Below are 23,228 nucleotides of genomic sequence, written 5' to 3'. Positions count from 1 at the left end.
ATTAGGTTTATAAATCCAGCTACTTTAAGAAGCCAGGGAGAAGGTGCAGGTAGTCGGGAGGTGGAGAGGGTAGTTAGGAGGCATTGGGACGTAGTCGGGTGAGTGGGAGCGGTAGTCAGGGGGTCCCATGCCGGGGTTGGGAAGGTACAGGGGTGTCCTGTGGGGGGGTTCGGGAGGGTAGTTGGAGGTTGGAGAGGGTAGTTGGTGGGCCCAGTGAGGGGATGGAGGGTAGTCAAGGGTCCCATGGGGAGGTCGGGGCGGTCAGTACTATAGCTACCCAGGAGTTAGAAGCAGTTTTAATTCTAACTTTTCCTGGGTAACCAACCCCGTAGGACAGTCGGAACCATCCGAAGGCTCCGAGTTAAATTGGAGTATCGGATGGTTCCCAGTGTAGGGCAATTATCCAACAGAAGTTTGAACTTCCTGGGCAATTGCCGTGTAATCCTTATGTGGGGACTTCTGGGGTGTTGGGGGTTGTTGGGGGGGGGGCGGTGATGGTGGGGTGGTATGACGCCCCAGAGATCAGAGGTTAAGTGCCAATATTTTCTTAACGGTGAGAGACTGGGAGCCCTTTCTAAGCCTTGAAATTTTGACTGTTTCCATAGCAGCATTGCAAGCATTTATGGGAGATGCAATATAAATTGCAAACTTTCACATGGTGTGCAATTTCACCCTGTGTGCAAATTTATCCTGATTTTGCAATTCCTGCTTCCAAAGTTATTATTAGCAGATCCTTTTCCATCCAATGGCACTTCTATCCTATGATGCTTTGTTGATTTCAACTGTGCTACCATTGGAGTTTGTGAGATGCTTTCCCTCATAACTTTGAGGGAAACTCATGATATCAGGACAATTGCATCTACAGAATTGCGTCTCCAGCCTGACCTCTCGATTGGGAGAAAGTTCATTACTTTTCCATTACTACAAATAAAATAGGATAGATGCCCTAACTTGTTTAATTTGAGGAAAAAATATAAATAACATATTGCCATAAATGCCCATAAAATTTTGTGGAAGTTTTGCTTCCTTACAGGATGTTAATATACCTGTAATGTGGATAAAAGAAGTGAACTCATTAATCATGAGAAAATGCATAAAATTACAAAAGCATGCTAAATATAAGGAAAAAGTAAATCATAGACATTAATTTTGATTTTGACAGCATACTGATTATTGAAAACACTTTATAATTATACTGAATGCTGAATGAACTGACATTCACACAGTTCTTTAAAGTATCACAGCATTTGTCTATTGAGAAATCTACTCACAGCTCATATAAGTTATTATTGAAGAAGCCCATTGTCACTGTAGGCAATAATGCTATTTATATAAAGTGCTGTTATTACTTTAAATTAAAAAATAACTAGAATGGTTTTGGTGTTCATTGTGGGTTAAAATAATATTTGAATTTAAGGTGTCTTAGGCATTGTTGCGCTACAGGTAGTAATCTTTTACCTTAGGTGTTTCAGTCCCAAGACATGTACAGAACTCCATATGTTCCCTGGCATCAATGTGATGGTCACATCTTAATATTAACAAAGAGCTAGTGGGAAAATCAGTTCTTTACTAGTGTTGAAAAGGTTCATGTCAAAGCTTAAAAAGTTCAGCGTGCTTCTTAAATTCAATTTGCACCCTGCAGTTTGCATTTAATATGAAGCCGAACAAATCTACTTCACACACACATAAAGTGCCCCCAAGTTCTTTGCTTGGAGGATGGTGTAAGTTGTGATCTGCACTTTTGCATGGCCAGGAATTTCTGATTGTATGGATTTACCTCACAATTCCACTGGAGAAGTACCCTGGCAGAAATTGTGCTCAGTTTTAGATTGGGCTGAAGAAGCAGTTGCTCTTCCAATGGCCGCCACATACAAATGATAGAGTTAGGAGGGCACAATGGCACCAAAGTTCCCTCTCAGCTGTGGAGAATGTAAGTGACTTTATAGAAAACACAGTTTTCCAAGACCCATTTATCAAGGCGGAAGTACTTTGCTAAAGGAACTCCACTCATTGGGACTGACGCATTGCAGGTATTGGAAAACATTTTTCAATTATGCTAAGGAAACTGTCACTGCTATGAAAAATCAATCCACTTCAATACAGTTACTAAGATAGGATCTCAAGACTGCACAATGAACTTTTCACTGGAAATCCCACTTTACATGATTTATATGCTGGACCTAGAAAGCAAGGTAGTCCTTAAAGCAAGGCAGAATAATCAGGCAGCAGCTGAGGTAAGTCAAACCATCTCGATATTCCCCACACCCGCAGCAGGATATGTAAACTTCACTTTCTGAGACCTTCCCCAGGAAATCTGTCTCAGGACGTGCACTTCAATCGTGAAGCTTTGGAACCGGTCTTGGGTTGCAGCCAGAATTGCAACCATGGAGAGCATGGATGACTCTCACTGTGATACTGAATTTGACCATGGTTCTCAACTCTTATGCCAGGTGGAGCCAAAGAGACTTCTGTCAGATCAGTCAATTAGTTCTGCACTCCTCTACAATGGAAGTCACTGATACCGTCTGACTTAGGGCAGCTCAATTTACACAATTCAACAGTGCTCCCACATGAATGAAGGAATGGGTCATCATATTTTTAAGAATTGCCAGATTCCCCAGGCTTCCCATGGCTGTTGGTTGCACACATGTTGCATTGCCTGCCCAAATATAAATCCCCATATTTATATGAAATTCCCTAAAAATCCAAACACATTGTAAGATTTCACACGTACGCTGACAACACCTAGCTCTACCTCATCAACCTCTCTCTTGATTTCTCCATCGTCACTAACTTATCAGACTGCTTCTCCGATATTCAGTACTGAATGATCAGATACCTACTCCCATTAAATATTGACAAGGCTGAAGTTATTGTCTTTGGACGCCGCTAAAAAACTCTTCACCGGTTGCCAACTCCATCCATCTCCCTGACAACTTTCTGAGGCTGAACCAAGCTGTCCTCAAACTTGGTATCATATTTGACCCAAAAATGAACTTCTGACCACACATCCGCACCATCAATAGATCACTTATTTCCACCTCCATAACTTTGCCCAACTGCTGATCTGAGGTTGAAACCCTCATCCATGCCTTTGATATCTCTAGACTTCACTTCAAATGCACTGTTGGCTGTTCTCCCATATTCTACCCTCTGTAAACTTGTAAACCTCCAAAATTCTGCTGCCCCTATCCTAACACCAAGTCCCATTCCCTCATCACTTCTGTGCTCACTGGCCTACTTTGGTTACTGGTTATGCCACGCCTCAATTTCAAAATTTTTATCTTTGGGCTGAATTTTATGGCTGACGCATGGGTGGCTGAGCCTGCACATCAGCGCTTAAAACGTCACGCGAGCGTCCCGACGTCAGCGCGCGGCATCACGATATTTAGGTGGACGGGCGCACTATGCAGCGCGACACGCGCCCGCCATTAATTAAAGGCCTTGTTAGGGCCCTTAACTCGGCAATTGAAGCTGATTTTGAGGAGCCCGTGCAATCTTCACCTCGGCACACAGGCCCAACAGGCAGGTGCGTGACTGATTTCTTAACAAACCTCATCCATGGACGGGATATGTGGGCTCAGAGGGGCTGTTCATGTTTTTTCTGACGTATTTAATACAGAAAGTGTTTTAAACTTGCCTGTGTGATTGTTAGCAGTTCAGATCGATTTCCAATCGCTTTCTCTGTACTTTGAAGTTTCAGCTCACCAGTCTGCAGACAGTAATCTTTATCGGGCCTGCAGCTTTCCGGAGGCCTCCTTGTAGCCTGGGTATGGGTTCTGACATCTCCACTGGAGGCAGCTCCTCTGAGGAGGAAAGGAGGAATAGAATAAGGTGGAGGCCAGGAGTGGACAATCAGCCTCCAGGGGAGCCACCTTTGGGAGGCCAGGCGCAGGCACAAGGGGCGCAGGGCCAAGCGGTTGTCCAAGGTGGAAGGGGCCGCAGAAGATGCCACTATCCTGCTGCCAGGGTATACAGGCGATGAAGCAGCTACCTCAATATGACTGAGGTGCAGTGCCAAAGGAGGCTCTATCTGTCAAGGGAGACAGTCAACTATATCTGTCAGGTGATTGGCCCTTTGATCTCCCCTAACTGTGTGGGTGGACACCTTATGCCAGCGGCTCTGAAGGTCACAGCTGCCCTCCACTTCTATGCATCTGGATCCTTCCAGGGCTCGGTGGGTGATCTTTGCCGTGTCTCCCAATCAGCTGTACACACTTGTGTCAAGCAGGTTACAGACGCTCTGTTCAGACGGGCATTGACCTTCAGCCACTTCCGCTGCGACCAGGCAAGTCAGATACAGCGAGCCAGAGGCTTTGCGGCCATTGCTGGCTTCCCCCGCGTTCAGGGTGCAATAGACTGTACACATGTGGCCATCAAGGCGCCAGCAGGTGAGCCCGGTGCCTTCGTCAACAGGAAAGGATTCCACTCCATGAACGTGCAGATAGTGTGTGATCACAGGATGCAGATTCTGCAAGTTTGTACAAGGTACCCAGGCAGCTCCCACGACTCCTACATCCTCAGACACTCCCAGGTGCCGGGGCTTTTCAGTGCTCCGGCTCGGCTGGATGGTTGGCTGCTGGGTGATAAGGGCTATCCCCTCAAAACGTGGCTCATGATGCCACTCCGCCATCCAAGAACAGAAGCTGAGCACCGCTACAATAGGAGCCAGGGCACCACAAGGGCTGTGGTGGAGAGAACCATCGGTCTTCTCAAGATGCGCTTCCGTTGCCTGGACCACTCAGGGGGTGCACTCCAGTACCCCCCAGATCATGTCTCTCTGATAGTGGTAGCATGCTGCGCTCTGCACAATCTTGCGCTGGAAAGGGGGATGCAGTTGACGATGAAGACCTTGACGCAGTGGATGAGGCTGCACATGATGAATCCAGCAGTGCCTCAGAGGATGAGGAAGCACAGGGCGATGATGAGGGGCAGCACGACGACCCGCTATTACACCAAGGAGGCAGGGACACCCGGGACAATTTAATCCAACGAACCTTCAGCTAGATCCACACACATGGATCAGCAGGACCAGCATTGCCTGGCGCTTCCACACGTGGCACTTAGGTGCCACATCTTCCACCTCATCAGCTGCAACTAAGGGCTTAGTGCAGAAATATCAATGTCCACTCAAACACTCATGAGATACCTGTGAAACATACAAATGCAGCACAAAGGAAACAGCCTCAGCCATGGCCAGAAAAGTGGACTTTATTCCCTCCAAAATAAAACACTAACATTGCTTAGGCGTACATTAGTATATTTTCCCGAATCTAGGGCCAACACAAAATCACAAGTGACATACTCGTGGAGTACCTAATGTGTCTTATGCTTACGTTTGCGGGTGCTACGTCTAGGTGCCGCATCATCGCTTGGAGTGGCTTGTGAGACAGCCTGCTGACTCTGCTGTCCTGTTGGCGTAGATGGCCTTGGCGGGCGTCCTCTGGCCCGTGGAGCCTGTGATGGCCCCGCCTGGGAGGGAGTGGCCAGTTCCAGAACTGGCACCTCCCCAGTTGTTGCAGCCTCAACGGATGCAACGGTCACTGGCAGAGGGGCGGAGGAGCTGCTGCCCTCATCTGGAGTGCCCTGAGAGGAGCTCGCAGCGACGACAGGCAGCTGCTGCGCCGACGTGAGATCACATTGGGCCTCCCTGCTCACCGCAGATGCATGGACACCGAGCGGTGACACTTGGTGCCCAGAGAATCTCCCACATTGGGAATGACCACCTGTGGCCATTACCGCTGTGAGGGCTTGCAGGTCAGAGCGTAACCCAATCAGAAGAGTCTCCAAATGATCGAAACTCGTCTCCATGAGAGTTGCCAATCTCTCAGTGGAGGAAGCCTGAAGCTCTGTCCTGAGATTCATGCCTTCACTGACACTCTGCCTGGACTCCTCCACCACAGAGACCAACTGAAGCACACCCTCATGCAACCCTGCCAGATGCTCCCGCGCATTCTGCCGCTTGTCCTGCAGCTGCTGCCTCGGTGACATCTCCAGAGGCACATCATCACTGCCGGACTCAGCATGTGCCTGGTTCCCTGCAGTCCTCCGGCTGCTGGCACCATCGGCATTCTCTGTCTGTGCCATCTCCTCCAGCGATTGTAAAGTGCCCTCTCCACTGTGCCCCGGGACAGTAACCAACGTTACATTCCCCACTGAAGTGTTTGTCACTGCGCTGGTGACTGGCTGGCTGAAATGACGTGACGCAAGTTGCAAGTCTTGGCCCTCAAGTGTGGAGGGGGGGCTCCGGATGTGTTGGGGGCGGCCATGCGGTGGTGATGCTGAAATTAACAACAAGGACAGTGCATCAGTTAGCGTTCAGTCAGTAACACCTTTCATCCCTTTCCCCCCCAGCCTCATAAGTCACTCACCCTTCAAGAACCTAAGGAGACAAACATTGGTGGGATAGTAAATAGTCAAGAGGAGGCCCAAACATTACGTGCGCATACAAACAGGCTGGTTAGATGGCCTAAGTTATGCCACATGGAATATTATGTGGATAAGTGTTCGGTTAAGCACTTGGGCAAGACAAGCAAGGTACGGGAATACTCGAGTAATGGTAGGACCGTGGGCAGTCACAATGATTACAGGGACCTTGCGAGGCAGACCCGTTAAGATAGCAGAACAGGTACATAAGGCGTTTAACAAGGTAAAAGCCAGACTTGCCTTCATGAGCCGAGGAATAGAATGTAGGAAAAGGGAGGTCATGTTGCAAGTGCAGAAAACACTATCGAGGCCACATCTGCACCTCTGCGTCCAGTTGTGACCTGCACTTCATGGGAAGGATGGCACTGGAGTGGGGAGAGTGCAGAGGTGCAGGATGTGCAGCAGCAATGCCATGGCATGTTAGGCCATGGGGATAGTGGTCACAAATGGGATAAGGTGACTTTGGAAGGTGTTAGAAATGTGCATCCTCAAGGGGCCGAGGGACCTTTGTGTGTGACCCACACGTCTGACTGTATCAGTCTGTGAATGAGCAGTGTTGCAGCATTAACGATTGCAGCAACCATCAGTGCTTTGGATGGTGGGAAGATAGAGTGGATGGGACTGTGGTCCTCAAATACCTGGCCGCTGCACCCCAGCCTCGCTGACACCTGCTGACCTGGCCGCCTGCCTCCTCCCCAGCTCCATGGCCTGCTCCTCGTAGGTGGTGAGGCGCTGCAGCATGGCGTGCCCACCACCAGTCTGCTGCCGCTCCCTCAGATTGTTCTCTGTTTTTTCCTGCAGAACAGAGAAGAGCATTTATTGGGGCTGATCGCTCATGTACTCTGCACGTGCACGCTGCACCCCAACCACAGTGGCCAATCTGAGGCCTCCGGCAGCTCCTGTCCACACTACTGGTGATCAGTCCCCAGAAGATAGTACGGCTGCTTCCAATCCCCACTCCCAACGGCCACCTTGGACAGATCACTTTGAATAACACACTGGTGTTAGCGCCCATGGCAAGGAGGCGCAACTAGGTGCGGCACCAAGGCCAGCAGATGGCTCTTGGCCATGACACCTTGAGGCTCCCCTTCCACCATCTCAGCACCATCAATAAGACATGTGTTGGAGTTCTGAGTATGTGTGTAGCTGCCTCCCCTGCAGGTTGACCCCACACTACTCAAATGCGACAAACACCAACATATGCTGCAGGGAGAACCCATCTTCTCCTCAACCACTAAGGCTGATGTAAGCATGGTCACTATCTGTTTGCCCACCCAGCGTGCGCCAAATTCCCAATGCAGTAATGACACTAAGATGTGGGGGAGGGGTGGGGGGGCCTCAAAGGCTAAGGCTACCTGCTGGGTCAAATGGCCAAGGCTGACATGGTACTCACCCTTCCAGAGCGCAACAAATCATTGAAACCCTTGTGGCACGGTGTTCCTGTACGCTGCACAGTATCTTGAGAGCTTACAGCCTCCGCCACCTCCTGCCATGCCTGCCTGGTCACGTGGGGGGCCCTCCTCCTCCCATCCTTTGGAAACAACACCTCCCGATGGTTGGACACCTCTTCGAGGAGGACAGCAAGGCAGGCATCGGAGAACCGAGGGGCACATTGGCCCCCCGCTGGCCTACCCTGCAGCCTGCCCCCCCTCCTCCTCCTCTGCCCTCACCTCTTCTGGTGCCCGGTCGCTGGCCATTGTGAACAGCCTAAAGGAGGCTACCTAGCCGTTCTTTATACAGACTGCCAGTTCCCCATTGGAACCGGCGGTCTGAACACACTCGCCGCCGATTTGAATTTCCTATTGAACACAGGAGCCTGAAACGCGCTGGGTGGGCCTTAATTGGCCCACCCGTGCAAAATGGCGGCGCAGCCCGTTATGCCGGCAGCAATCGGCTCTGCGCCTGCCGCCGATTCAGTCGGGCCCACTCACCCGCCAAACGCAAAATTCAGCCCTTTGTTTTCAAATCCCTCCTTCGCCTTGCCATTCCCTATCTGTGTAACCTCCAGCACCAACATTTTCCCAAATATCTGTGCTCCACTAATTCTGGCCCCTTCCACATCCGCAATTTTATTTGCTCCACCATTGGTACATGCCTTCAGCTGCCTTGGCCTTAATCTCTGAAAATGCCCCCCAAACCTCTCCACTTCTTTGGGCGGAATCATCCCAGATTTGCACAAATTGCGGTAGTGGGCGGGAAAAAGGTTGTTTTACTCGCCAGCCGCAATGGCGGGTTTTTGTGCTGCATTGTCCCATTTCCGTCTTATTAATTCTGCAGCTACAAAAAGCACGCTGTCTGGCTGGCAGGCGGCCTCCGATTTGCCCACCATGCCATTCCTCGCCGCTTCCTCACACAGGGCTCCATATTTAAACTGCAGCTGTGCGCATACTTCTCAATGCTTGCAGCCCAGGACTGTTGCAGTGAAGACATGGCTCCAAAAGCCATGTGACACATCCCTGGAACACCTTTTGGATGCTGTAGAGGCACGCCACGATGTCTTACCCCTGCTCTGGCTGCAGGAGGCCCATCAGTCTCACCACTCCGGTTTGGGAGGTGCGGGCAGAGGTGGTCAGTGTCAATGCTGCACGCAAGAGGTCAGCCACCCAGCGCAGAAGAAAGATGAATGATTTCATCCAATTTTTGGCCTTCTTACCATATTGTTCCCCGCCGCCCCTACCCCCACCTGCCATGATGCACAAGGCCAAGGGGGCTGGAAAATTCTGGCCTTTATCTCATTTTTCTCCTTTGAGGCACTCCTTAGAACATACCTCTTTGACCAAACTTTTGGCCATTTGGCTTGCCTTCCCTTGCCTGAGGCCACTTCTCCCCCTTCCCCAAGCAAGCCCTAGCCGCCTTATGGCTGGTATGGTAGATTAGAGACCTGTCCATGAGCCCCCCTAAAAGTGATGTGGTGCTGCCTGCGAAGCCTGGCGTTAATGACTTCGAGTTCTGCCCGAAGCAAGGCAGGCAAACAAACCTCAAAGTCCCGAGTGAAGTGCAGGTTGCCAGGTGCATGTCACTTATGTTCAATTGTGGAACACATTGGCATGCAATCAAGCCGGTGTACCCGGATGATCCAGTGTGGAGGGATGATTGTGGTGAGCAGGGCTTATAATTAGATGCAAATGTATTAAAATGACGTTCCCAACGTGCGGTGGTGGGGAATATGGCCCGCATTGACGGGTGGAGCGGAGGATCGCAAACTGGTTTCACAACAGCAGTGAAACCAATTTTTGGCCTTCTTGTCGTATTGTTCCCCCGCCACCCCCCCACCCCCACCTGCCATGATGCACAACGCCAAGGGGGCTGGAAAATTCTAGCCTTTAGCTCATTTTTCTCCTTTGAGGCACTCCTTAGAACATACCTCTTTGACCAAGTTTTTGGCCATTTGGCCCAATATTTCCTTATGTGACTTGGTATCAAATTTGTTTTATAACACTTCTGTGAGGAACCTTGGGTTAAAGCTGCTATATAAATTTGTTTAAGTTAAGCAATAAAGTCGCTGTTGCAAATCATTTGCAATGAATAGCACGGCTTCTTGTATGTGAATTCACAACATGCTGGGAACTGTTATGATGTGTTTATACTTAGTGAGTCCAGTGCCTCAGCTCTATTTCAGAAGAGGGAAGTAGAAGGATGGCCACTGGGTGACAACCATTGTTTGCTTCTTTAATAGTTCATAGCGCCACTTTCTGAAGCCACCAGTGCTGCTATGATGTAGATAAGGAAAATAATAAGATCATAGAATGGTTACAGCACTGAAGGAGGCCATTCAGAATGTTGAGTTCATTCTTGTCTCTCTGAAAGAACAATTTAGCTAGTCCCACTTCTCTGCCCTTTCCCTGTAGCCCTGCATATTTTACTCTTCTGGTACTTATCCAATTTCTTTCTGAAAACCACAACTGAATCTTCCTGCGCCACACTTTCAGGCAGTGCATTCCAGATCCTAACCACTCACTGCATAAAATCAGTTTTCCTTATGTTGCCTTTGGTTCTTTTGCTAGTCACCTTAAATCTGTGTCTCTTGGCTTTCAACTCTTCTGGCAACGGGAACAATTTCTCGCTATCTACTCTGTCTAGACTCCTCATGATTTTCAGCACCTCTAACAAATCTCATCTGAATCTTCTCTTCTTTAAGCGGAACAGCCCCAGCTTCTCCAGCCTGGCTACATAACTGAAGTGTCTTATCCTTGGAATGATTCTTGTAAAATAACTTGAAAGGAAGGTTCCCGTGACTGGATGGATCCGGTGGTGCCTTGCAATATGTGCCCAGCACCATTTCTTCAATTGTGATGCATGTTGTGTCATCCACAACTTTGTAATCAGGATAAGATTGAAGGTAGATGCCCCAGAGGGTGCCAGGGAAGCTGAAGATGGCATCACTGATGCTGGAGATCTGGCCCATGCAAAACAGGAAACAGATGCAATGGCAACAGCTGACAGCAGATTTATTTGGCAAATCTCCACAGATGATTAGTGCACTACTACTTGGAAGCCACAGCCCATCAAAAACCTTCTTCCTCTCATCAACCTATAGTCTAAATTAAAGTCCTTGATCCTCAAAGTTAGCCAATACACCCTAAGCCTCAACATCAACAAAGTATTGTGCTAGACAAGAATACCAAACACCAAGCAGTCCTTATATCAAATACAGATATTACAAATATTCATTACAACTATTTATTTTTTTAAAAAATCATTTGATTATTTCACTGTGACCTTGCAAGTTTTTCTCTGCTGTAGTCGAACATTTCTTCTATGTGTTTCCTCAGGGTCTGGAGTCTGAGATGCAGATTGCTGCTACAAAGTATGAGCCTTTTGTTATATGAATTGGATATTTTATGAGATGGACTGATTAGCACTAGAGACACTAATTACGAGACTTTCAGTGGTGAAAGGAGGCATGCTAGGATCATAAACAGCCAAAGTAGCACCAGCCTGGCGTAATAGGGAATATATTCCCAGGGCCTGATTCAGTAGCAGACAGATACCATCTATTAAATAATATATCTGCAGTTAATATGCATCATATAAAAGTAATGGCCAACTTTCACTTTCTTTGCCCTTAGGGAAGATAGTGGATATATGGATAGTGCCCTGGAGTGGAAAACAGGAGCAGCCACCTCATGCAGCATTACCTACACTTTAATAGCTGTCAAACTGGGCAGGGCGCTGGTCTGCTCTGTCTACAGACTCATTTTTCTTTTCCTTCATTTTTATCTGCTGTTTCTTATCCCCTTTCCCCTTTCAGCCCTCCTGCATTAGCCAAGTACGTTCTTAGCAGATCCACCAAAGGCCGATACTGATGGCGATATCCATGGGGAGAATTTTCCCCCGTTGGGGGGGGTTGTGCAGGGGAGGGCGGGGATGGGCGCGGACCCAATCAGCACCACCGATCGGGTCTGCGCTGCCATTTTACGTGATGTGACGTGCGCCCGGAAGCGCTCCCTGTGCAGGCGGGAGTGCAGAAATCTTCCTGAGGCACAGAGATGCCTCAGGGAGATTAGCTTAAGTTTTAAAAATCTACATAAAGAAAAGAAACAATTTTAATACATGTCCCCTCGTGTCACATGAGCTGGGACATATCAATGGATTTTTATAAGAATTTTTATTTAATTTGTAAACACTTCATGAAACCTCATCCCGCCATGGATGAGGTTCCATGAAAAATGTGAAGGCCACCTGGGCTCTTCGCCTGCCTGCCAGCCTTAAGGTTGGACGGGGAGCTCAGGTTATTAGTTTAATTAGTTTTAAATGGCCTTAATAGGCCTTTGATAGTTCAGCGGGCACGCAGCCAAGTCGGCTGCACGCCTGCCGAACTGAAAATCTAATTGACGCGCGGTGACGTCAGGACTGACGTCACCCCGTGTCATTTTACCCCTCGGCGAGCGGGCACCACCTCCGCTCACTGAGCCAATAATTCTGGCCCATAGGTCAGGTCTGCCCACTGTCCCGAACAGGGGGAAGTTTGCTTTGAGGCTGAAACACAAAGAGGAATTTTGTTGGGGGAGTTCGGGGTGTGTGGAGGATAATGATTTTAAAAATGAAAGGGAAGCATTCTTACTGTTCAATTCTGATTACTTTATCGTGTAGAGTGCCCAATGCCAACAGTTCTATAGGGTTAATTTTCATTTTGCATATGGGCGGTTGTTTGACATCCAACCAACTTTCCAAAATTGATGACGCTATATAATAGGTGGTCAATCTAGAACCCCCAGTTTCTTGCCTGCATCCAAAGTGAAAATGATTCCTTTGGCTTTGGTTTTCAGCATGTTACTTCCAGCCCATGAGCAGTTCAAACTGTGTTTGGCAAATGTAGCTATGGCTGCAGCCAAACAGACACCAGCCTTGGCTCATGAGTTAACCAGCCAGTCAATCCCTGCCCAATGACATTTATTAGCCCACACCTATCATGCCACCAAATGGAGTTGAGAATTTGATAATTTTGTTTTGACACTGCATGGATATTTATGTGTGTTATCAATTACAAAGTTTGACAAGTTACATCAGCAGAATAGGAGCTGAACAATTGAATTTTACTGGATTGTGGCCAATTCAGAAATCCTGTAACTGCAAGCATGAGTTCAGGGTATGCATTTGAGCAAGAGAAGAATTCACTCCAGCCTTTTTAGTACCAATGCTTCCTCCCCACTAATCTGAATTGACCAAATCCTGAATAGCCTATTAAAGAAATGTATGAGAAGCAAACAGGTAAAAAAGCACATTTTATTTTTTAAATGTGACTAACTTAAGTAACCAGAAGAAAAACATTGAGTGGAATTTTCTGAACTTTGGTCTTGCCGTTTTGGAAGGGGCTGCCATTAGCGGGTCAGGAACCCGTGGTGATCTTCAGCCTTAGCTTTGCCGAGGTTCTTTAATTGAGTCACAGTATTAATATCGCACATCCTGGTTCCATGGCCGATCAGGGAGGTGGGTGGCATGATGTGTCGATTCTGTCGAAAGAAGGATTTCTAATTAAACGGCATGAGTTAGAACGGCTCAATTGGATATGGATTTTGGATGCTGCAGCACCCACAACAATGGAGAGGAGACCTGGGAAGGCTGCTGCCTGGGTCTCTCACTCTTACCTCGAGGTCCTGCTGTGGAATCTGAGGGATTGCAGTGCGGTGACTTTTCCGAGGAAAGAGGAAGAAGACAACCTCTTCAACGAAACAAGCACAAATGGAAGTGGCCAAGGAAGACAACAGCAGAAGTATGATCCCTTCACCTTGGAGACAGTACACCAAAAAGATGCAGGACCTTGGGGAGTGGGGGGGGGAACAGAAGGTGAGTAGCACAGCAAATTCAAGTATCAAGCCCACAACCTGACTTTCCCAGCATTCTCCTTCACTGCACTCCTCAGAACAACATATTTTGCGATTTCCACTTGTTCCTCTCTCTGCAGGCATCTCACATCCCCATTTGGATAGCCAACACTCACACTCATCCTCGACCTATTGCACATCCATGCCTCACATTTTCCCCCACAAATGTTGTCCTTCCCTGTTAGCCACACAAGCCATTATTACCAGTCATAACTTTCTGCTTTCCCTCCTTACAGGAGGAGAGCACCCAACCTTGGGGAGAGGCAGAGACCTAGGGGGTGGTCCTCCTGGGGTAAGGCAACTTGATGGCCACTGGTAATACGTGCCCACCTGGCCACTGGGCAAGAGGCCTTGTTCCAGGTGGCTGCAGATGTCAACGGCGACTTGTTGTGAAATCCTGCCCCTCTGCCCCTATTACATAGATTGTAAACGGGTATGATATGATTGTAATTACGGAGACATGGTTATAGGGTGACCAAGGCTGGGAACTGAATATCCAAGGGTACTCAATATTTGGGATGGACAGGCAAAAAGGAAAAGGAGGCGGCGTAGCATTGTTAGTTAAGGATGAAATCAGTGTGATAGTGTGACAGGATACTAGCTCAGAAAATCTAGATGTAGAATCAGTTTCTGTGAAACTAAGAAGCAACAAAGGGCAGAAAACATTAGTGGGAGTTATCTATAGGCCTCCAAACAGTAGTGATAAGGTAGGGGACAGCATTAAAAAGGAAATTAGAACTGTATGTAACAAGGATGCTACAGTAAACATAGGTGACTTTAATCTACATATAGACTGAGCAAACCAAATTAGCAATAATACTGTGGCGAATTAATTCCTGGAGTACGTACAAGATGTTTTTTTAGATCAGCATGTTGAGGAACCTGCTAGCCTAGATTTGGTATTGTGCAATGAGAAGGGTTTAATTAATAATCTTGTTGTGCGGGGTCCTTTAGGGAACAGTGACCACAACATGATAGAATTTTTCATTAGGATGGAAAGTGAAGTAGTCCGATCAGAAACTAGGGTCCTAAATCTTAACAACGGAAACTACAAAGGTATGAGGTGTGAGTTGACTAAGATGGATTGGGGAACTTTATTAAAAGGTGAATGGACAACGGTTAATATTTAAGGAACGAATGTATGCATTGCAACAGTTATACATTCCTTTCTGGCACAAAAACACCACAGGAAAAGCAGCCCAACCGTGGCTAACAAAAGAAATTAAGGACAGTATTAGATCCAAAGAGGAGTCATATAAAGTTGCTAGAAAATGTGGCAAGCCTGAGGATTGAGAGCAGTTTAGAATTCAGCAAAGGAGGACCCAAGAGATTGATTAAGAAGGGGGAAATAGAGCAAACTTACAAGGAACATAAAAGTGAACTGTAAAAGCTTCTATAGGTATGTAAAAAGAAAAGATTAGTGAAGACAAATATTGGTCCCCTACAGCCTGAAACAGAAGAATTTATAATAGAAAACAAGGAAATGGCAGAGCAATTAAACAACTACTTTAGTTCTGTCTTCACGGAGGAAAACACATAATTTCCCAGAAATATTAAGGAATCAAGGGTCTATTGAGAAGGAGGAATTGAAGGAAATTAGTATTACTAAAACAATACTGCTGGAGAAATTAATGGAATTAAAAGTCGATAAATCCCCAGGGCCCGATAATTTACATCCCAGGGTACTAAAGGAGGTGGCCATGGAAATAATGGATGCGTTGGTTGTCATCTTCCAAAATTCTGTAGATTCTGGGACAGCCACAGCAGACTGGAGGGTGGAAAATGTAACCTCACTATTTAAAAAATAGGGAGAAAACAATGAATTACAGACTGGTTAGCCTAACCTCAGTAGTAGGGAAAATGCTAGAGTCTATTATAAAGGATGTGGTAACAGGACACTTAGAAAATATCAACAGGATTAGACAAAGTCAACCTGGATTTATGAGAGGGAAATCAAGTTTGACAAACCTAGAGGAGTTCTTTGAGGACATAACTAGCAGAATAGATATGGGAGAACGAGTGGATGTGGTGTATCTGGATTTTCAGAAAGCTTTTGATAAAGTCCCACATAAGAGGCTAGTGTGTAAAATTAAAGCACATGGGATTGGGGGTAATATATTGGCATGGATTGAGAATTGGTTAACAGACAGGAAACAGAGAGTAGGAATGAGTCGGTCTTTTTCAGAGTGGCAGGTGGTGACTAGTGGAGTACTGCAGGGATCAGTGCTTGGACCCCAGCTGTTCACAATATATATCATCAATTTGGATGAGGGAACTAAATGTAATATTTTCAAGTTTGCTGATGACACGAAACTTGGTGGGAATGTGAGCAATAGGGAGGGTGTTAAGAGGCACCAAAGTGATTTAGGCAGGCTGAGTGAGTGGGCAAATACATGGCAGATGCAGTATAATGCGGATAAGTGTGAAGCTACCCACTTTGGTAGGAAAAACAATGGCAGAGAGTTATTTAAATGGTGATAGATTGGGAAACGTTGATGTACACTGGAACATGGGTGTCCTTGTACACCAATCACTGAAAGCAAGCATGCAGGTGCAGCAAGCAGTTGAGAAGGCAAATGGTACGTTGGTCTTCATTATGAGAGGACTTGAATACAGGAGCAAGGATGTCTTACTGCAGCTCTACAAAGCCTTGGTGAGACCACACCTGGAGTAGTGTGTGCAGTCCTGGTCTCCTTACCTAAGAAAGGATATAGAGGGAGTGCAGCGAAGATTCGCCAAACTGATTCCTGGGGTGGCAGGATTGTCGTATAAGGAGAGATTGGGCCGATTAGGCCTATATTCACTGGAATTTAGAAAAATGAGAGGAGATCTTATTGAAACATATAAAATTCTGACAGGAATGGACAGACTGGATGCAGGGAGGATATTTCCTCTGGCCACAGGGGCTCTAGAACAAGGGGTCACAGTCTCAGCACTAAATGGTTTATCCATAGACAATTTAGGGCTGAGATGAGGAGAAACTTCTTCACTCAGAGGGTGGTGAACCATTGGAATTCTGTACCACAGAAGGTTGTGGAGGCCAAGTCACTGAATAGATTTAAGAAGGAAATCGAGAGATTTCTAGACTGTAAATGTGTCAAGGGGTATGGGGAGAGTGCAGGAGTATGGTGCTGAGATAGAGGATTAGCCATGATCATATAGAATGGCGGAGCAGGCTTGAAGGGCCGAATGACCTTTTCTCTATGTTTCTATGTTTATGAGCACTGGTGGTCAGACATGTCAAGAGAACTGATCTTCTGCCTGCAGACCCTCTGCAGGGGTTTTGCTTCCTTGGAACAGGATCTCTGTGTCTATCGCCTCTGCCCTATGGAGTGGCAAGAGGCCGAGGAGAAGACAGTTGGTGCTGGTATTGCTCCTGGTGCTGCAGGTGCTGTTGGTGTTTCTGTTCCTTTTGTTATTCATCACAGGTGGAGATTCTCTGACTGTTGGTCGGGGAAGGTTGTTCTCGGGGGAGAGATATCTGGTCGTGGTAAAGCCGGAGCAAAAGGGCGCGCCAAGGCCAAGACTCGCTCCTCCAGAGCCGTTCCCTGTCGGTCGTATCCACCGGCTGCTGTGCAAGGGTCACTATGCTGAGCGTGTCAGGGCCGGAGCCCCCGTCTACTTGGCTGCCGCCCTCGAGTACTTGATGGCCGAGATCCTCGAGCTGGCTGGCAACGCGGCCAGGGACAACAAGAAATCCCGCATCATCCCCCGCCACCTGCAGTTCGCCATCCGCAATGACGAGGAACTCAACAAGCTTGCTGGGAGGGGTCACCATAGCCCAGGGCGGGTCCTGCCCAACATCCAGGCTGTGCTGCTGCCCAAGCAAACAGGCCAGCCCAGCAAGGTTTATGCCTGAAGGGGGCGAGACAGGAAAAAGGATCACAGGTGGAAGGTAGAGCTGCCTAAGCTGCTCCCATGCCTTTGTGAAGGTTGGCAGCAAGGAGGTGCAGCTGAAGGTGAGTAAAATACAAAACATGTGAAGAGACTTCCAAAAAGCTGGCAATTGCCTGGCAAGCACTGAAAGTACTCTGTGAGAAGGGGCGCTATGTGCAGCAACCTTTCACCTGGCCATGGCTAAAGCTTTTCATTTCCACTGATCAAAGGCTTCCCAGCCTGTCAAGTTCTCGAAAGTAGAACTCCCCTCGTTGACCCTGCTGAGAAATAGATCCACTGTCTGTTAAACCCAGAATCGTTGGTTAAAACACAGCTTAATTTTAATTTTTAAAAGCCTGACCTGACAGCTGCATGGGGTTCCCTGTTTGACTTGAAACCTGCTCAGAAGGTGGGAGGCCCTTGCCTGGGAAAGTTTCCCACATTACCATTCATTGTAAGTTTTAGTTTCTAAGCTCAAAAGTCATTTGCTTCCTCTGAGTTGATGCACCGGATATTATTTAATTGAGTCTCAGTTAAAATTAGTCTACATTTTGCTTTGATTATATGCTTCACTTTGTGCAGTCTTGGATGTTAATAATCATATTGTGCATCAAAGCATTAGTCACCGGCAAACGCATAAGCCTGAAACCACATGCATCGTCGCTGACCATATGTCAATTTATATGTGCAGGATGTATGCTACACAGAAGATGAAATGTGAGCAAGTGGACGGACCTATAAATTAATATAGCCACAAGTGAGTTTATATCAGTCAGTTGAGAAAATGCTCATATTTCACTCCCTACAATTGCATATCACATATTTAAAGTAGTCTGTTTTGATTGTTTTGTTATTTTTTTCTTTTTTTGTTATTTCATGAACTGTGTCATGACAACCTAACTGTCTTGTCTGAGACAGTGAAGGTGTGGAACTGCAAGATTTATTTTCTAATTCATACTATCTTCCATGCAAGAAGAAGTAGGATTGACTGACTAGCATTTCAATGATATTTGTATCTAAGAAAGAGACAGCGATGGATTAAGGAAACTGGGAATGAACAAAGCCTCCCTCTAACCAACCTGGTATTGCTACTTCCAAAGAGGTTAATACCTTTGCATCTGCTGGTATCATGGTACACAGGGTGGGTGTATATTAGTGGCCAACAAGGAACTTGATGATCAATCATTTTACCTATGATTTACTTTAATATAAGCTCAACTATTAACAAAAGAGATGATGCTGCATTCTACTTACATTGGATATTAGTGGTGGAGCACAGTTACTGCCAAGCAAGGTGAATCTACTCCTGATCTGTGACCCAAAATAGGCATCCAAGCTGAATTTGGAGCTGCAGTACTGATCTTAATACCACCACTGGTATGGAGGGAAATTCGGCACTGGTACAGCCTTTAAAAAGCAGCATCCAGTCAAAGGGGCTCATCTATTTTCCAGCACGTGAGAGTGCCAGATGTCTCCAGGAGTGGTGGAATGGGGATACCGGAGATGGGGGAAGTTTGGTGGGCAGTGGGATGGTGGTCATCAGGAGCAAAGGCTTCTATGTTTTCTGATTTACCTGTGGAGTTTTTTTTTGGTTTGGACTTGAGATACGTATGACACTGCCAGCACATCCCCCTGTGTTGCTCCAGCAGGCTCCATTAAACCCCGCCCCTTATTTCTGGTAGTGTTCACACTGCTGGTTGGGGAGACTGCGCCCAGGGAAAGACCACTAAAGAATCAGGAGGGTCCTATCAAAAAAAATGAACAGAGAGATTGCGAAGGAATGGAACATTGAGTAAGTAGAGAAGGGGATCGGAAAGGAGCAGCCATGGAATTAGAATAAAAAAAGGAGGGAAGAGGCTACAAAAAGAGGGACATTCCTTTACGCAGATTTTTGGAACATTGGACGTGTGCTGGCTACTAGGAATTGAACTCTCCCAACTGAAGAAGAAAGTAAATTTCAGAGGATAGGTCCTGGTTTGTGGGAAGTTGGGGATGGAAGGTGTAGGAGAGGCTCAGTGCAGATGTGGGGGTTGTGGTTGTTGGGAGAATGGATTTTTTTATATTTTGGGGAATATTGTGTTATTCTGTAAAAAAGGATGGATGTCTGTGCATCTGTGTGTGAGATTTAATTAAGCTGGGTAAGAGGTTGATAGGAGTCAAGTTGTCTGGGGGTTTGGAAAGGATAAGAGGTGTTAAGTTGAGGCACAAGTAAATAGGTTAAATCTAACATTTGCAATTTTAGATAAGTTGAAAGGTTGCTTGAATATAAAAGGGGAGTCAGGGGTAGAAAGGAAAATATTTGCATCTTGCAGGAGTCTGGAAGTAAATAATAGTGGGGATATTTTATTTTTATTGACCCAAAAGCAGAGACAAGATGGAAACATGAATGATCTTATATTTGAAAGGGTTTGAGTTTCAAAGGGGTGTGAAAACAATGGGACTGAGCTGAAAGGGGGAAAAAGGTATAGTAGAGTTACTATGGATAGTTGGAGTTAGCTATTGAGCTGGATAGCTGTTAAGCTGGAGATAATTGGAGCTATTTGAGCTGTTGAAAGTCTTGGGCTGCAGCAAGCTGTTTTATTCTGAATTGGATCCATGGCAGAGTGGAAGAGGGTAAAGGACATGTGGTACACCTTTATTGAAGCTACAGCAGTTTGCCTTGTGTAATATTACTGGATTTCATATTTAAATATTTATAAGGGAGTGTTGCCTGGAAAATGTTTACTTGTAGGTTTGACCAAGTAGCACATTTGGGGGAATGTTTTGTAAGACCAACCTTAATTGTGTAACTGTAATCTTGTGTGCTTAAGTTTTCCTTTTTTTTTGTTAATAAAACTTTTACTTTCAATTTTTAAAATCCAAAAGTGTTACTGGACCTCTTACTGCTGAGACTGGTGCATCTCCTTCCTGTTATCAGAATACAAAACAAAAGCTGTGGCCTGTAAGCCAAGTTTTCCTCTGGGATTTGGTTTGCGCAGCAATTAACACCGGCTGTCGTCATAACGTTATGCAAAAGGATGACATGAAATGCTAACTAAAGTTAAGTTTGCCACTGGGACTTGTAGTCCTTGGGTCACTTTTGGAATAATTAATAAAAAATTTGATTGTTTGCTGGGAGACTGTATACTGACTCTAATTTGTTTAAAGATCAGGCAGGGTTATGTTGCTTGTGGTAATTGGAAAATTATTTTTCTTTGTAGGGCTTTGTGGTGGAGTGTGTAGGGACCTAGCATAGTGGCTATATATTGCAGGGTTAATTTTTGATGGAATGTGATTGGGGAGAAAAAAAAATACATAATCTACTAAAGAAAACTAGAAAGTGGCCAATTAAAAAGGAGGAAAGCACCTAAATTTAAATGAGGAAGAGAAAAGTGACACAAATGGTAGGATTTTGACAGAGTTGGATGGACTCCAGAGACCTTTAAAAATGGTGGGCGGGGCCAGATGCAGAAGTCCCCACCCATTTCCTATAGATCCCACTTTTGCCAGCCGGGGAAAGGGACAGGGCTTGAATCACGCATGCATGAAACCCAAACTTATCAGGGGCAATTGAAATTAATGCTGAGTTCAAACAGACCCCATTTTCACTGTTCCAGGGGTCTCACCAGTAATGTTGGAGTCATGAATTTATGGAGTAGGTGTAAATGCTTGCGAAGGGTGGATAAGGTCTGTTTAAGTGTTATTATCTGAAGTATTTTTTAAATCCCTAACCGTTGAACATGAAAATGGCTGAATCTGTCAGATAGAATGATAAAAACCTCTGCTGGACTGCTTTCATTAACAGGTCATCTAGTGTAGGTTAGAAAAATCATTACCATCTGTTCCTGCAGTTTCAATAGAATTCTTTGTTGACATTTCCGAAGGGTTGTTATTACAGCTGACATAATTCTGAATGCTTGGCCGAGTTTCAAAAGCTACTAAAACACATATCTAAACAGGAGGTGGCTGATTTTACATTTTGATTGACAGTTTGAAGAGTCTATTAAAGGATTAGCTGTCTTTGATGTGGTAATGGAATAGAACTTTGTTTTTATAAGAGTTTGAACACTTGAGGGGATTTAAAATCTTTGAATGGGTTTCATGAATCAGAATATTTTTCAGTATCAAATGTGGATGAGTCAGAGCTCTATTAGATTGTTAGAAGTTTAATGTTATTTTCATACACACGTGGCTCCTGAGATCTGCCTTTAGTGGATACTGGGTGAGTGAATACGGCTATGAAATGGCATGGGGATACGAGATGGCATGGAGAGATCATGAATTGGCATGGATGTGGTAGGGAGGTATGGGGGGCATTTGGTAGGTGGGAGACATGCATTGGCTTGGAGGGGGAATTGGGATATGAGGAGTCATGGGGGTGGGTGGGGTCATGAGTTGCTACAGAAGGGACATGGGGAGTGGGTGGGGAGAGGGGTGTGAGTGGAGAGGTCTAGACAGCCTAACAGCTTCTAAAACAACTGGGACAAACAGGAAAACAAGGGAGGCCTTTTAACCAGCCTGCCTCAGCACTTGCCCGCCCCTGTAGCTGCCTACGATTTGCTTCCGGGGTCGGCGAGCCTGACTATATCCCAACTCCACCTTCCTGGGGTGAAAATTGGGTGGAACGGGGCTCTTTAAACTGAGGTGGGTCTGCCAAGTCAAGCTACCCACTTCAGTAGCAAAACTCTGACCCCAAGATGCAATGACCAATAATGTAGCTGACAGACAGAAGGAATTTCATTACATAAAGATTTTTAAAATTTGTTAAACAAAGTCAAGAGGCAAGACTACTACCTCAGGGCCAAGGCTAACACTGAAAATAAAGCTAATGTTGCATTTTCTGAAAATTTATAACGCCTACCAAATGAGTTGGTATCATTTAATGTTCTTGTTGCTTCACTAGGTTTCTAGTGAGAACAGCCAAATCATCACTTTTTTGATTGCTCTCTTAGAAAAGACGTTGGTCTCTTTTGAATTTATCACTAATTGGAAACTGGATACTGCAGTATGTCGGTAGCACATTGCCTTTTCCCTTCAGAGTTTGAATCCAGCTCAGGTTGAAAGCTTCTTTCCTCTGCTGCCTGGTCTTGTTTGATTTATGTTTCAGCAAGATTGACTGATATCCGTGAATGTGTATCTGTATTGCCTCTCTCTCTGGTAGTCCCTCAAAGTGAGGAAAATGCTTGCCACAGAGTACATCCCATGGCAAAAACCTGCGAGTGGAGTATTTTAATATGGGGAAGCTTTTGCACTGCAGCTACCCCATTGTTATGGCTGACCAGGAGACTCTCCTGCTCTTACTGCCTGCCATAGGCATATTGGAAGGATTTGCTGGTTGAAAATCAACCTGTTTGTCCACACTATGAATGCACTTGCCATGGCCATCAAGATATGTAAAAAGCAAGAGGGTAGCCAGGGAAAGGGTAGGCTCACTCAGGGACAGAGGTGGGAATCTGTGTGTGGAGCCAGAAGAAATGGGAGAGATACTAAATGAGTACTTCTCATCAGTATTCACCAAAGAGTCGATTTGTCTAGAGAAGAGTGTGTAGATAGCCTGGATCATGTTGAGATCAAAAAATAGGAGGCGTTAGGCGTCTTGAAGAATATTAAGGTGGATAAGTC

At 46.1% G+C, this 23,228-nt stretch overlaps 1 pseudogene; it reads left to right on the top strand.

Moving 5' to 3' along the window:
- Positions 1–16,988: 16,988 nt before the first annotated feature.
- On the top strand, positions 16,989–17,610 carry LOC144693563 (histone H2A type 1-H-like; annotated as a pseudogene).
- The last annotated feature ends 5,618 nt before the right edge of the window (positions 17,611–23,228 follow it).

This window comes from Cetorhinus maximus, chromosome 18 (assembly GCF_964194155.1).
Source record: "Cetorhinus maximus chromosome 18, sCetMax3.hap1.1, whole genome shotgun sequence".
In the NCBI taxonomy this organism is placed as follows: Eukaryota; Metazoa; Chordata; class Chondrichthyes; order Lamniformes; family Cetorhinidae; genus Cetorhinus; species Cetorhinus maximus.
The sequence above is the reverse complement of the archived record's forward strand: the minus strand, read 5'-3'. Positions and strand labels throughout refer to the sequence as shown.